The sequence below is a fragment of the Bombina bombina genome, chromosome 2 (genome assembly GCF_027579735.1).
Source record: "Bombina bombina isolate aBomBom1 chromosome 2, aBomBom1.pri, whole genome shotgun sequence".
NCBI lineage: Eukaryota > Metazoa > Chordata > Amphibia > Anura > Bombinatoridae > Bombina > Bombina bombina.
Genome location: NC_069500.1, coordinates 1248623254 through 1248637586, shown reverse-complemented (window position 1 = coordinate 1248637586; position 14333 = coordinate 1248623254). Strand labels below are relative to the sequence as shown.

General features: G+C 41.4%; 1 protein-coding gene across 2 annotated transcripts in view; it reads right to left on the bottom strand.

Moving 5' to 3' along the window:
• Positions 1 to 14333, bottom strand: part of RFC1 (replication factor C subunit 1) — a 430548-nt gene that overhangs the window by 113188 nt on the left and 303027 nt on the right. The gene's annotated exons all lie outside the window — the stretch shown is intronic.

Sequence of the window (14333 nt, the reverse complement as noted above, 5' to 3'; positions counted from 1 at the left end):
GGGAATATCACTCCTGCCCAGCAGGAGGCAGCAAAGAGCACCACAGAAAAGCTGTTAAATATTACCTCCCTTCCCTCCCACCCCAGTCATTCGACCAAAGTAAAGGAGAGAAAGGAAGCAACAAGGTGCAGAGGTATCTGAAGTTTATAACATACCAACAACCTGTCTTAAGAACAGGGAGGGCCGTGGACTCATCGTGTCAAGAAAGAAACAAATTTATCAGGTAAGCATAAATTTTCTTTTCTTTCTAATGACACGATGAGTTCACGGATCATCTAATTACTATTGGGAATCAATACCCAAGCTAAGGGAGGGACAAGACAGGGAACCTAAACAGAAGGCACCACTGCTTGAAGAACCTTTCTCCCAAAAGTGGCCTCAGCCGAGGCAAAAAAGTGTCAAATTTGTAGAATTTTGAAAAAGAGTGAAGAGAGGACCAAGTTGCAGCCTTGCAAGTCTGTTCCACAGAAGCTTCATTTTTGAATGCCCATGAGGAAGAAACAGCCCTCGTGGAATGTGCCGTAACTCTCTCTGGAGGATGCTGTCCAGCAGTTTCATAGGCAAAATATACGATACTCTTCAGCCAAAAAGAAGAAAAAGTAGCTGTAGATTTCTGTCCCTTACGTTTTCCCGAGAAAACCACAAACAAAGCAGAAGACTGATGAAAATCCTTAGTCGCCTGTAAATAAAATTTTAGAGCATGTACCACTTCTAAATTGTGCAGAAGCCGTTCCTTCTGAGGAGGAGGATTAGGACACAATGAAGGAACAGCAATCTCCTGATTAATGTTCGGGTCAGAAACTACTTTAGGGAGAAACCCTAACTTTGTACGTAAAACTACCTTATCCGAATGAAAAATAAGGTAAGGTGACTCATACTGTAATGCCAAGAGCTCTGACACTCTACGAGCAGATGAAATAGCAACAAGAAATAAAACTTTACAAGGTAACTTAATATGTAAGGAATGCATAGGCTCAAACGGAGACCCTTTGAAGAACCTTAAGAACTAAATTAAGACTCCATGGAGGAGTAACTGGTTTGAACACAGGCCTGATCCTGACCAAGGCCTGACAAAACGACTGCACATCTGGAACGTCTGCCAGGCGTCTATGTAACAAAATAGGCAAAGCAGATATTTGACCCTTTAGGGAACTTGCCGATAATCCTTTTCCCAAACCTTCTTGGAGAAATGACAGAATTCTATAAATCCTAACTCTACTCCAAGAGTAGCCCTTGGATTCACACCAATATAGATATTTACGCCATATCCTGTGGTAAATCTTTCTAGTCACAGGTTTACAAGCCTGAATCATGGTCTCTATGACCGAATCTGAAAATCCTGCTTGGATAAAATTAAGCGTTCAATCTCCAAGCACTCAGCTTCAGAGAAACTAGATTTGGATGAAGGAAGGGCCCTTAAAGTAGAAGGTCCTTCCTCAACGGAAGTCTCCAAGGTGGAAGAGATTACATGTCCACCAGGTCTGAATACCAAATCGTGCGAGGCCAAGCCGGTACAATCAGGATCACCGACTCCCTCTCCTGCTTGATTCGAGCAATGACACGAGGAAGAAGAGTTAAAGGAAGAAATAGGTATGCAAGACTAAAATTCCAAGGTACCGCCATGGCATCTATCAGTACCGCCTGAGGGTCCCTTGACCTCGATCCGTACCTCGGAAGCTTGGCATTCTGCCGAGATGCCATGAGATCCAATTCCGGCTGAGCCCATTTGAGGATCAGGCTGGAAAACACCTCCGGATGGAGTTCCCACTCCCCCGGGTGAAAAGTCTGTCTGCTCAGGAAGTCCGCCTTCCCAGTTGTCCACCCCTGGGATGTGGATCGCCGACAGACAGCAATTGTGGGTCTCCGCCCACCGAATTATCTTGGCTACCTCTGTCATGGCTAAGGAACTCCGCGTTCCCCCCTGATGATTGATGTAAGCCACTGAAGTTATGTTGTCTGACCGGAACCTAATGAACCGGGCCAAGGCTAACTGGGGCCAGGCCAGAAGAGCATTGAAGATTGCTCTCAGCTCCAGAATGTTTATGGGCAGAACAGACCGAGTCCAAGTTCCCTGGGCCTTTAGGGAGCCCCAGACTGCTCCCCATCCTAGAAGGCTGGCGTCTGTTGTCACAATCACCCAGGGGGGTCTGCGAAAGCAGGTTCCCTGGGAGAGATGATCCTGAGACGACCACCAAAGAAGAGAAACCCTTGTCTCCTGCTCCAGCTGTATTCGTGGAGACAAATCCACATAATCTCCGTTCCATTGACTGAGCATGTTTAACTGCAGAGAGGTCTGAGGTGAAAACGAGCAAACGGGGTGATGTCCATTGCCGCCACCATCAGCTCGATTACCTCCATGCACTGAGCCACTGATGGCCGTTGAGCGGACTGAAGCGCTAGGCAAGAATCGAAAAACTTTGATTTCCTGACTTCTGTCAGAAAAATCTTCATTGATAGGGAATCTATTATGGTTCTTAAGAAAGTTACCCTTGTATTTGGAACTAAGGAGCTCTTTTCCAAATTTACCTTCCATCCGTGAGATGGAAGGAAAGATAACATTTCCTTGTTGAAAGGATGGCGCCTGGACCAGGATGTTGTCCAGATAGGGTGCCACTGCAATGCCCCGTAATCGGAGCACCGCACACAGGGATCCCAGAACCTTTGAGAAAATTCTGGAAGCTGTGGCAAGACCGAAAGGAAGAGCCACGAATTGGAAGTGTTTTTCTAAAAATGCAAACCTTAGAAACTTGTGATGATCCCTGTGAATGGGAACATGCAGGTACGCGTCTTCTAAATCCACCGCTGTCATAAATTGACCCTCTTGGAGCAAAGGAAGAATAGAATGAATAGTTTCCATCTTGAAGGACGGTACTCTGAGGAATTTGTTTAGACTCTTGAGATCTAAAATTGGTCTGAAGGTTCCCTCCTTTTTGGGAACCACAGATTGGAATAAAACCCCAGACCCCGATCCTGCATCGGAACGGGAACTATTACTCCCAGGTCGGAGAGGTTCCGTACACAGTGTAAGAACGCCTCTCTTTTTGTCTAGTCTACAGATAATCTTGAAAGCAGAAACCTGCCTCTGGGAGGAAAATTCTTGAACTCTAGTTTGTATCCCTGGGACACTATGTCCACTGCCTAGGGATCCTGAACATCTCGAACCCAAGCCTGAGCGAAGAAGGAAAGCCTGGCCCCCACAAGATCCGGTCCCGGATCGGGGGCAGGCCCTTCATGCTGTCTTTGATTCAATAGCAGGCTTTTTGGATTGTTTTCCCTTGTTCCAAGACTGATTGGATCTCCAGGAAGGTTTAGACTGTTCTTGCTGGAAGAGGAAGCGGAAGAGTTCCCCTTGAAATTTTGATAGGAACGAAAATTACTCGGACGTTCCTTTTGTTTGTTTCTCTTATCCTGAGGGAGATGACCCTTTCCTCACGTAATATCAGAGATTATTTCCGTAAAACCCGGTCCAAACAAGGTCTTTCCCTTTTAAGGAATCACTAAAAGTTTAGACTTAGATGACACATCCGCAGACCAAGGATTTAACCATAAAGCTCTGCGGGCTAGTACAGAAAAACCTGAAATCTTTGCTCCCAGTTTTATAACCTGTAGTAATAAAGGAATTTGCCAATTTAAGGACTTTTATTCAATGCACACAGTAGATTGCCATTGTAAACCTTGGTGTACATACATCTTTAGTAACCCCTCTAATTTGTTGTCCATAGGATATTTAAAGGCACAACTATCCTCTATAGGGATAGTAGTTCTCTTGGCCAGAGTGGAAATAGCTCCTTCCTCCTTGGGTACTGTTTACCAGGCCTCCTTGATAGAGTCCGCTATGGGAAACATCTTTTTAAATATAGGAGATGGAGAAAAAGGGATACCCGGTCTCTCCCATTCCTTAGCAATGATTTCAGAAGCTCGGTCATGTACTGGAAAAACCTCTACCAAGGAAGGAACATCAAAATATTTGTTTAGCTTACTGGATTTCTTAAGATTAACTACAACCATAGTGTCGCTGTCATCCAATGTAGCTAAAACCTCCTTAAGTAACAGACGGAGGTGTTCTAGCTTAAACCTGAAGGATACAACTTCAGTATCAGCAGGAGGAATCACACTGTTAGAATCTGAGATTTCCCCCTCAGATGCTACCGAAAGATCCTCCTCCTCAGGCTTCTGGGAGGGGGCATCCGAAATAGCAACAACTGCGTCAGTAACCCCTACTGAATGTTTACTTTTCATCTTGCACTTTCCCTGCAGCATGGGAAAAGCAGACAATGCATCAGAAACCGCAGAGGACATGAGAGAAGCAATGTCTTGCAACATAACTCCAGGAGGAGTTAGAGAGGAAGCACAGGGCACTGCATGTGTGGGCGATACAAGTTGGGACGCATGAGGAGAAAACTGCGGCATATATTGATATATTTGGAGTGTTTCAGACTAAGGATCAAACATTTCGTCTCAATAAGTGAAGATTTAAGTATAAGGTCAAAGCTGGAAAAATCTGTTCCTGCCTTTCTATTATTCATTTCAATTTGTATTTTGCCTATCTCTTCTCTTATTGAGGTCAATTAATTATGATTCTTATAGGTAATTAACATCATGTTAAGAGCATTTGCTTTCTGGATTTATTGACAGGAAATAGTAATGGCTATATTACGAGTGATACATATCGCAAGCCAATTACAAGGAACACATTGTTACATGCTAGAAGCTGTCACCCTGTACATGTTCCCTTTACAGTGGTCAAAGGCCAATTCATGAGAATAAAAAGAAATTGCTCAGAGGATGCAGCTTTTAGCAAACAGAGTGATGATCTAAGAAATAGATTCAAAGAAAGGGGCTATCCTGAACCAGTTTTGGACAAAGCTCACAATCGGGTGGTTAACATGGATAGAGAGATACTCCTAAGGGACAAAATCAGGAATGTCAATATCGAGAGTAGGAAGAAAAAGGGGGTATACTTTGTGACAAATCATAGCTCTCAGTATAAAGAAATATGCAGAATTGTTAAAAAACATTTTCAACTTTCATCTGCAGATGATGGTTTAGTCACAAGTGTTGAAAATGGACTACAATGTTCATACAGAAAAAGCAAAACACTGGGAAATATCTTATCTCCATGTATTAGCAAACTAATAAGGCATGCTCAAAGTTCATGGCTACAACATAAAGGAATGTTTAAATGTGGCAAAAGGCGATGTAGACCTTGTGAATATGCCTTATTTTCTGAAATTGTTTGCTCCATGACTACAGGAAAGAATTTTGTGATAGATTAATGTCTGAATTGCACTGCCTATTATGTCATTACATGCATTAATTGCAAATTACAGTACGTAGGGTTACCGAAGAATGAGGTTAATATACGTATCAGGAATCATCTGTCAACTATTGGTGCTGGAGAGGCCACTACCGCTCTTGTCTAGCATTTTACCAAGCAGCACAATAAATATTTGGCTACCTTTCGATGGCAAGCCATTGAAAAGGTACAGTTGTGCTCATAAGTTTACATACCATGGCAGAATTTATGATTTCTTGGCCATTTTTCAGAGGATATGAATGATAACACAAAAACTTTTCTTTCACTCATGGTAGTGGTTTGGCTGAAGCCATTTATTATCATTCAACTGTGTTTACTCTTTTTAAATCATAATGACAACAGAAACTACCCAAATGACCCTGATCAAAAGTTTACATACCCTGGTGATTTTGGCCTGATAACATGCACACAAGTTGACACAAAGGGGTTTGAATGGCTATTAAAGGTAACCATCCTCACCTGTGATCTGTTTTCTTGTAATTAGTGTGTGTGTAAAAAAGGTCAATGAGTTTCTGGACTCCTGACAGACCCTTGCATCTTTCATCCAGTGCTACACTGACGATTCTGGATTCTGAGTCATGGGGAAAGCAAAAGAGTTGTCAAAGGATCTGCGGGAAAATGTAGTTGAACTGTATAAAACAGGAAAGGGATATAAAAAGATATCCAAGGAATTGAGAATGCAAATCAGCAGTGTTCAAACTTAAAGAAGTGGAAAATGAGGGGTTCTGTTGAAACCAAACCAAGGTCAGGTAGACCAACTAAAATTTCAGCCACAACTGCCAGGAAAATTGTTTGAGATGCAAAGACAAACCCACAAATAACTTCAGGTGAAATACAGGACATGTGGTGTGGCTGTTTCAAGATGCACAATAAGGAGGCACTTGCAGAAAGATGGGCTGCATGGTCGAGTTGCCAGAAGCCATTACTACGGAAATGCCACAAAGTATCCCACTTACAATTCGCCAAACAGCACAGAGACAAGCCTCAAACCTTCTGACACAAAGTCATTTGGCGTGATGAGACCAAAATTGAGCTTTTTGGCCACAACCATAAACGCTACATTTGGAGAGGAGTCAACAAGGCCTATGATGAAAGGTACACCATTCCTACTGTGAAACACGGAGGTGGATTGCTGATGTTTGGGGATGTGTGAGCTACAAAGGCACAGGAAATTTGGTCAGAATTAATGGCAAGATGAATGCAGTATGTTATCAAACAAAACGCCTCATTTCCACTTCTTGATTAGAGTTTGAATACTGCTGATTTGCATTCTCAATTCCTTGGATATCTTTTTATATCCCTTTCCTGTTTTATACAGTTCAACTACCTTTTTCCCCACAGATCCTTTGACAATTCTTTTTCATTCCCCATGACTCAGAATCCAGACACATCAGTGCAGCACTGGATGAAAGATGCAAGGGTCTGTCAGGAGTCCAGAAGCTCATTGACCTTTTATACACACACACTAATTACAAGCAAACAGATCACAGGTGAGGATGATTACCTTTAATAGCCATTCAGACCCCTTTGTGTCAACTTGTGTGCATGTTATCAGGCCAAAATCACCAGGGTATGAAAACTTTTGGATTAGAGTCATTTGGGTAGTTTCTATTGTCATTATGATTTAAAAAGAGTAAACACAGTTGATTGATAATAATTGGCTTCAGCCAAACACTAACCATGAGTGAAAGAAAAGTTTTTGTTTTATCATTCATATGCTCTGAAAAATGGCCAAGAAATCATAAATTCTGCCAGGGTATGTAAACTTTTGAGCACAACTGTATATATCCAACCCTAGAGGGGGTGACAGGGACAAGTTGCTGGGCAAGAAGGATTTTCACCCTAGGCACCAGGGTTCCCCATGGAATGATAAATTATTGGAAGTAAATACAGACTCTGAGCTGTTTATATTGTTGTATCAATTGTTATACATTGTATATGATTTTAATATGTTTATACCTCTTACATACACATGTATATGGATACGCAATATATATATATATATATATATATAGATCAATATGACAGTGGTACTTTTGTCCCTTCACCTATATACATATTGTCTCTATCAGCTTCACATTTTTTGTTTATTCTGGAGAAATCTAATATGATGGGTTGGTTTTATACTTACTTTTTAGAGCATGTATATATGCTGTTAACTATCTAACATCTATGCAGGATTCTGTTAATTTTGTTTGCAACATGTTTCCTTTGTAATGTTTACTATATAACTTTTTCTGTTTATTTTGAATGTTTGCTCCATCCTTGTTCTCTGTCTATCCTTTGTTTGTTAAAGATTCTGCTTGATTATAGTCAGCAGTAATGGATTACAAAACAACTTATTCAGTTGTTTTAGCAGGGAGGGCTATATGCCTTTAAATTTTCACTGTGTCTATTAGCAGCAATCAGCACTGTTTGTTTTGAAACCAATGAGAAATAAACAGGGGGTACTTAAAGTCAGGTCACAGGTGTACCCATTAGCTATGAATACGGCCCTGTGCCGAAACATGTTAGCATTGTAGTTGCTGTTACACTGCTAATTTTCCTATACTGTATATGGTACCTTTTTCATGTTGGATTTTTATATCTTTTTAATACTCTAATGCATTTGGATGTTTTAACTGAAAGATTACCTCGGCAAACTCTTTTTTCTATGGACTGAATCTTTACCAGGACATGTAGAGGCAACTTTGCAGCCTAGACCCGGTGTACTGCGGAGGATATCTTCTCATACGAGCTACAGCTGACAGTCCCAATCTCGCTTTGGATTGGACAAGCAGGACACATGTTTTTCTAACACGCACCGCTACAGGGAGACGCCAGAGCTTGACCGACTTGCAGTGAGTAGGATATGCTCGCAAACATGCTGAAATTGTAGCTGACACAGTCAGTGGTAAAATACTGAAGGGGCACCAGGACCGGGGAGTGGATCCAGCCGCATAGCGGTTTTCACTTGTATATGTATATCGTTGAAAGTGCAATAGATCCTTACCGGTATTGCCTGAAAACTTTCTTTACATCTAACTGTTGCATTTTGTTTGTTCATTTTGTGGACACTTTAGTTTGCGGACTTTCCTTCAGCCTGACAGTCTGGCATTTGAGATTGCGCCTTTTTTCTACAAGGAATGCATTTACTGCATAAATAGAACTTTACACATAGAGGTCTATGGGCAATAGCTGTTGGGGCATACAGGCTTATAAGCCTTGATTTATTATCATATTGATTCCAGACATAACAACCTTCTTTTTGTGTGTGTATATGTATGTATATATATATATATATATATATCTATATATATATATATACACACATATACACACACAAATTTGATACAAAAGAACATTAGACAAGAGTATAATACTGATAACTAAATTTTAAGATATTATCCTTTCTTAATCTAAACCACTATAAACATTTTATACGTATGCATGTAGCAACTATAGACACCACAAGTGGAGCACCAATTTTTCTCCAATTTTTTCAAAAGGTGGGGCCTATTTGCTCCATTTCCTCACTGTATATGTATTTAAATTGTGAGATTATAAATAGACTGAGCTTTCAACTGAGAAAGGGGGTGTATTCTATTTTTTCATTCAGTCCTTTTGGAGAGACTGTTTGAAGGAGATAGATCCACCTTGATTCCTTTCTTAGGAGACATTTGTCTTCATCTCCTCCTCTGCCATTTGAAATCCCTGTCTATCCCTATAAATTTCAATGATGCTGAATTATTCCCATGATACTGGGCAAAGTGTCTGGCTACTCTCTTGTCTCTGGCGTAGATTATATCATCATGGTGCTCCTCTTAGTTTTTCCTACATAGAAATAGGGACGGGAACACCGCAACATGTAGACCACACCAATTGAGTTACAATTCGCTATTGTTGCTAGCAAATGTTTTGCTTTTTTGCATATACGGACAGTATACGCAGTGATCACATGGATAACTCCCTTTAACTTCTTGCCTTTCACCTAACCAATTTAGCGATAGAGACCTCACAAATCTGGTTTTTACCAATTTATCTTTTAAACTGGTAGAGTAATGTGTCAGTCTTTTTTTCCTGACCTTATTGAGAGAAGATTGAATCAGTTTCTTAGAGTAGCCTCTACTTATAAATCTGTCCTTCATGAGTTCAGCATGATGTTCAAATTTGGTTTGGGAAGAACAGTTTATTTTCAAGTGTAAAAATTGACTATATGGAATTCCTTTCTTTAGATGTTCTGGGTGACAGATTGATGCCTCTCTAGAATACCATTAGTAGCAGTGTCTTTTCTATAGTTTTCCGTTACTATGGAGATACCTTTTCTTATCAAAATGTCTAGAAAAGCTAGTTCTTTTTCACTACAGATCATTGTTAAGAGGATGTTGCGATTGTTATTGTTTAGCTTTGAAACCAAGTATTTCAGAACTTCAATTGGTCCTTTCCACAGTATTAAGATATCGTCCATAGGAAGGAAGGGAGGTTAGAAAGGGACGTAGAAAGTAGTCTACATAGTTTCCTATTTTTTCACGAATGCTTCCTGTTTCGGAGACGATGGGTCTTCTAGGGGGGTGGGATATATTTTTATGCAGCTTTGGGATAATGTAGAAAGTTGGCATTACTGGATTTTATGGCAGAATATATTGAAATTCGTTTAATGAAATTAAACAATTTTTGGCAAAATTTAGACATTTTTGTAAGTTGCCTTGCATATTGGAAAGCGGGTTGATAAATAATTTTTCATATTGATGCTTATTTAGCTGTCTTTTTACTTCTTTCAAGTAGAATGATTCGTCCAGTAATACCAAATTTCCACCCTTATCCACCGGCTTAATGATCACATTTTTGGCTTTACTTAGTTTTCTAAGGGCTCTCCTTTCTTTGTGATTTAGATTGTCATATGGCATGAAATCTTCTACTTAATTTTCCAAATCTTTTTCTACTGCTTTTACAAATATGGATACTGCAGGAACTTGAGCTATTGAAGGCATAAACGTAGAATTGGGTTTGCCATTTAGTATGGTCTTTTGTTCATCATCCATTTCCACATTTTCATCAAGAAGAGATTTTAAATTACTTAAGGCTACCTGGTCTTTGCTTCTTTCCTCATCTATTCTATGCAAAGTTTGTGACAAAACTATCTTCCTGACAAAGAGGCTTGCAGTTTGTTACCTGGAGGGTCACCTCCTAGTAGTTTCTGTATGACCTCCTCCCAGGGTTCCTGCCCCTTATTGTGTTCTGTCTCCCATATTCTCCTCTGCCTCTCTGCTGTCTCAGGGGATACCGTCTCTCTTGTGTATCTAAAACTATTTCTCTTCCTACCTCCCATTATTTTCCTCCTATGTCTTGGGCACCAGAATGTATCCCATCGTTTTTTGAAGGTCTCTCCGCATCTGGTTCTAAGTCAGAGGCGTCAGTTCCGGAATCATAGGATGATTTATCAAATTTATACATATAAACCTTTTTCTTTTTTTAGTCTTCCCGATCTCAAAATATTTCTACATTTTCTACATTTACGAGATTTAATGTATGTCTGTAGTATTGAAATATATTTTTTTTGTTTCTTCATTTAGTTTGTTAAAGTTAGTGTTATTCTCAAATTTGTTGACAACTTGCAGTGATATCTCTACTTCTTCCTTTACTTTATCTAGTCTTAACATTTCTTCTCATAAGCATCTCAATTAAATCAAGAGCACAGGAGGATAATTTGCCATTCCAATCCTCAATGAATTCTCCCCCTCCCCCTCTCTAGCATTGAAACTTGGGTCAAGAAAAAGTCTAAGACCTATAGGAACTATTTTAGTTTCTACATAATTGTTAAGACTGAAGTTTTCTGCTCTCAATTTAACCTGTTTTTTAATACAGTTGTACTTTTTAAAAGCTACAAATATATTGGTGTCTAATTCCTTGGCTTCTAAGTTACTACTAGAAAGTGATTCTTTGAGTTCTGCTTCCCATAATTCATCCGATAGCATGAAGGCCATGACTGAAAGTTAATAGTATGTGTATCTCCCACACAAAGGTGCACTTGATTAAGTTTAAATAGACTCTCAATTCCTAGGAAAGGAAATGTAATGGGAATGCTCCCTAATTTCCAAAAAAATGAAATAGAAGCAAAGAGAATAGGGAGAGAGTTCTTTAATTAAATACAGTGAGAAATAGACTAGCTATATATATCTACTCTTCATACTTTTAAACGCTATAGAGTGATGGTGCAGACCCTCTTAAATAGATATCAAAAAACAAATTATGCTTACCTGATAATTTCATTTTATTCTGAAGGGAAAGAGTCCACAGCTGCATTCATTACTTTTGGGAATTCAGAACCTGGCCACCAGGAGGAGGCAAAGACACCCCAGCCAAAGGCTTAAATACCTCCTCCAGTTCCCTCATCCCCCAGTCATTCTGCCAAGGGAACAAGGAACAGTAGGAGAAATATCAGGGTGAAAAAAAGGTGCCAAAAGAACAAAAAATTTACAGCCGTCTCATAGAGATAAAAACACGGGCGGGAGCTGTGAACTCTTTCCTTTCAGAAGAAAATTAAATTATCAGGTAAGCATAATTTATCTTTTTCTTCTTAAAAAGGGAAGAGTCCACAGCTGCATTCATTACTTTTGGGAAAACAATACCCAAGCTAGAGGACACTGAATGCAAATAACGGGTGGGTACAAAAGGCAGCCCCTTCGAAAAGGCACCACACCCTGACAAACTCCCTAGAACACAAGCACCCAAAAAGAAAGATCCACACACAGGGAACATGTCCTCAAAGGACTTGAGGAACCCCTCATTTCCCCCAATCCCATACCATACCCTAAGGTACTCCAGAAATTAATGATTCCTCCGATGCTCCATAACGTATCTAGATCTGAAGGCTAGATAGACTGAGACAGCAGGAACAGGATAAAAATCCCAGCAGCTAGAACAGAGCTCTCGCAGAGAAACTCAAACCATCTGAACAGGAACTCTCAAAGACCAGCCTCCAAAATAAAAGGCTGACCCTATCGCTAACTCAAAACCTCCTAAAGGCACATCAAGCTAGTTAGCATCCAGACAAAAGCAAGTAGCTGTAACTGGATACACCATCACTAAGAAAATCGCTGTGGATGGTTCCAACTGTAAAACACCAAGGGTGTACAGCCTACCGATTAGCGGCTCCAAGAAGCGCCACCCTCCCGGCACCAGACGCCGGTAGAAAGGAGGACATCCAAAGTCCTCCCTCAAGGAAGGGCCAACAGCAGAACGGTCAACACTGCGTAGAGTAACCGATCCCTAACCTTCCCTCCGGGATAACGGTTCCAGTCCAAAGGCTAGTCAAAAGACTGAAGACAAGAGAGAAGGAGAGGAGAATCAACGAGGAACAAAATCCTGTTAGACCGCTGCTACAAACGGCATGTTACTGTGAGTCAAAGAAACATTGTGCTCGGGTACGAGACCCCCTACATGCAAAAAAAGGGCACACTTCCCAAGGGAAGAAGTCCCCCAAAAGCCTCAGCATCCATATATTGGATATACGTAGTAGAAGCCCCCACGGGAGCAAAGCCCTCAGTCTTCTACTGCAGAAATGGAGGAACCAGACACTGCATCACAGCACCCCTCCCAGGAACCTGAAACACAGGAAGGAAAAAAAAAACCCTGCAAGGCAGGACCAAGGACCCCCAGGACTCCACGATACTAAGGTAATTCCCAGAGAACACAAACCCTACTCTGGAAGAGAAGGGAATGAACAATGAAAAAAAAAAACTACCATAGGAGGTGAGATCCCTCAGTAACATCGCCAACCCAGTTGAAAAGCACCTGGAGTCTACAGGAACATCGTCCAGAAGACATGTAGGGGTCAGTCAGAAAAGGCCTAAAGCCTGAGCCACAGTCACAAAGGCATCTCTCACAGAGCCCCAACGAAGAGGTCTCATGAGACCACAACTTCAAGTGAGAGCCGAACCGTCCACACCCATCCATGGAGAGACGAAGACCAGGCTAGGGTTCTCGACAATGGACGATGAAAAGATACAATCTCGGAGAGAACCCTAACTACCTCCTCCAAGGAGGAGCGCACATCTAAAGTGTGTAGATCTGGCGATCTAGATAGCCTTAAACTCAAGAGTCACGAAGGACTCCTTAACAGTCTGAGAATCAGCATCCAGTAAAATGGATCGCAAAAAATTTTGTAGGCAAGCGGCAACACGTGATACCCACACAGTCAGGGTAACATCAATACCCGAAGAAAATGATAATCCAGGACCCTGCTCGCCATCTCAGAGAAGAAACGCAAGGCATTGCCCACAAAGCTCCAAATGGAGTATCTAGAAAAAAGGGACAACTGCCTGACCCTCGAAGGGCTGCCCTCCGTACCCAACCTCGACACCGCTATCGACATCGCAAAGACCGTAGTCCGACCGAGGGTATTAGCTGAAATAGACGACAGTAAGAGCTTGAAAAAGCTATTATTCAAGGAAACTACCTTGAGCAGGCAAATGTTGGAGCTGCAACTCCCACATAAGGCAGGGAACTCCTGCACACCACCTCTCAGAGTAACATGACTCAGAACAGAGAAAAACATGCCAACACACCCGACCAGATGATTCCCCCCCCCCACCCCCAAAAGTGGGGAAGGATAAATCTTTGCCATCACAAGAAAGAGCGCATTAGGCTAACGAGTCAGCGTCCAGAAGAACCTCGAGTGAAAACCAAATGTTAATCACCCGGCTCATCAAACCAAACAGTTCACACACATCTCCCAACTTCCATTTAAAGGAAATAATGGTTCTAAGTCTCGGGGACCTGAAGAACCTAGAGTCGTCTGCCGAAGCAAAATCATAGCCCAGGCGAGTAGCCCAAACCAACCACCCTTAGAGTGATACGCACAACCCTCCGTCCGGAGAAGCTGCATATAAACCACAGGCCTCATACATTAGTAAGATTTGAGCCCGGAGTTCATAGAATAAGCCTAGAGGAATCCTCAGCACCGCGAAGGTGACATGAACCCTGGTAACAGCTGAAAAAGCGCCCGACCAGTACCAGCCTGATATAAGAGCACTCT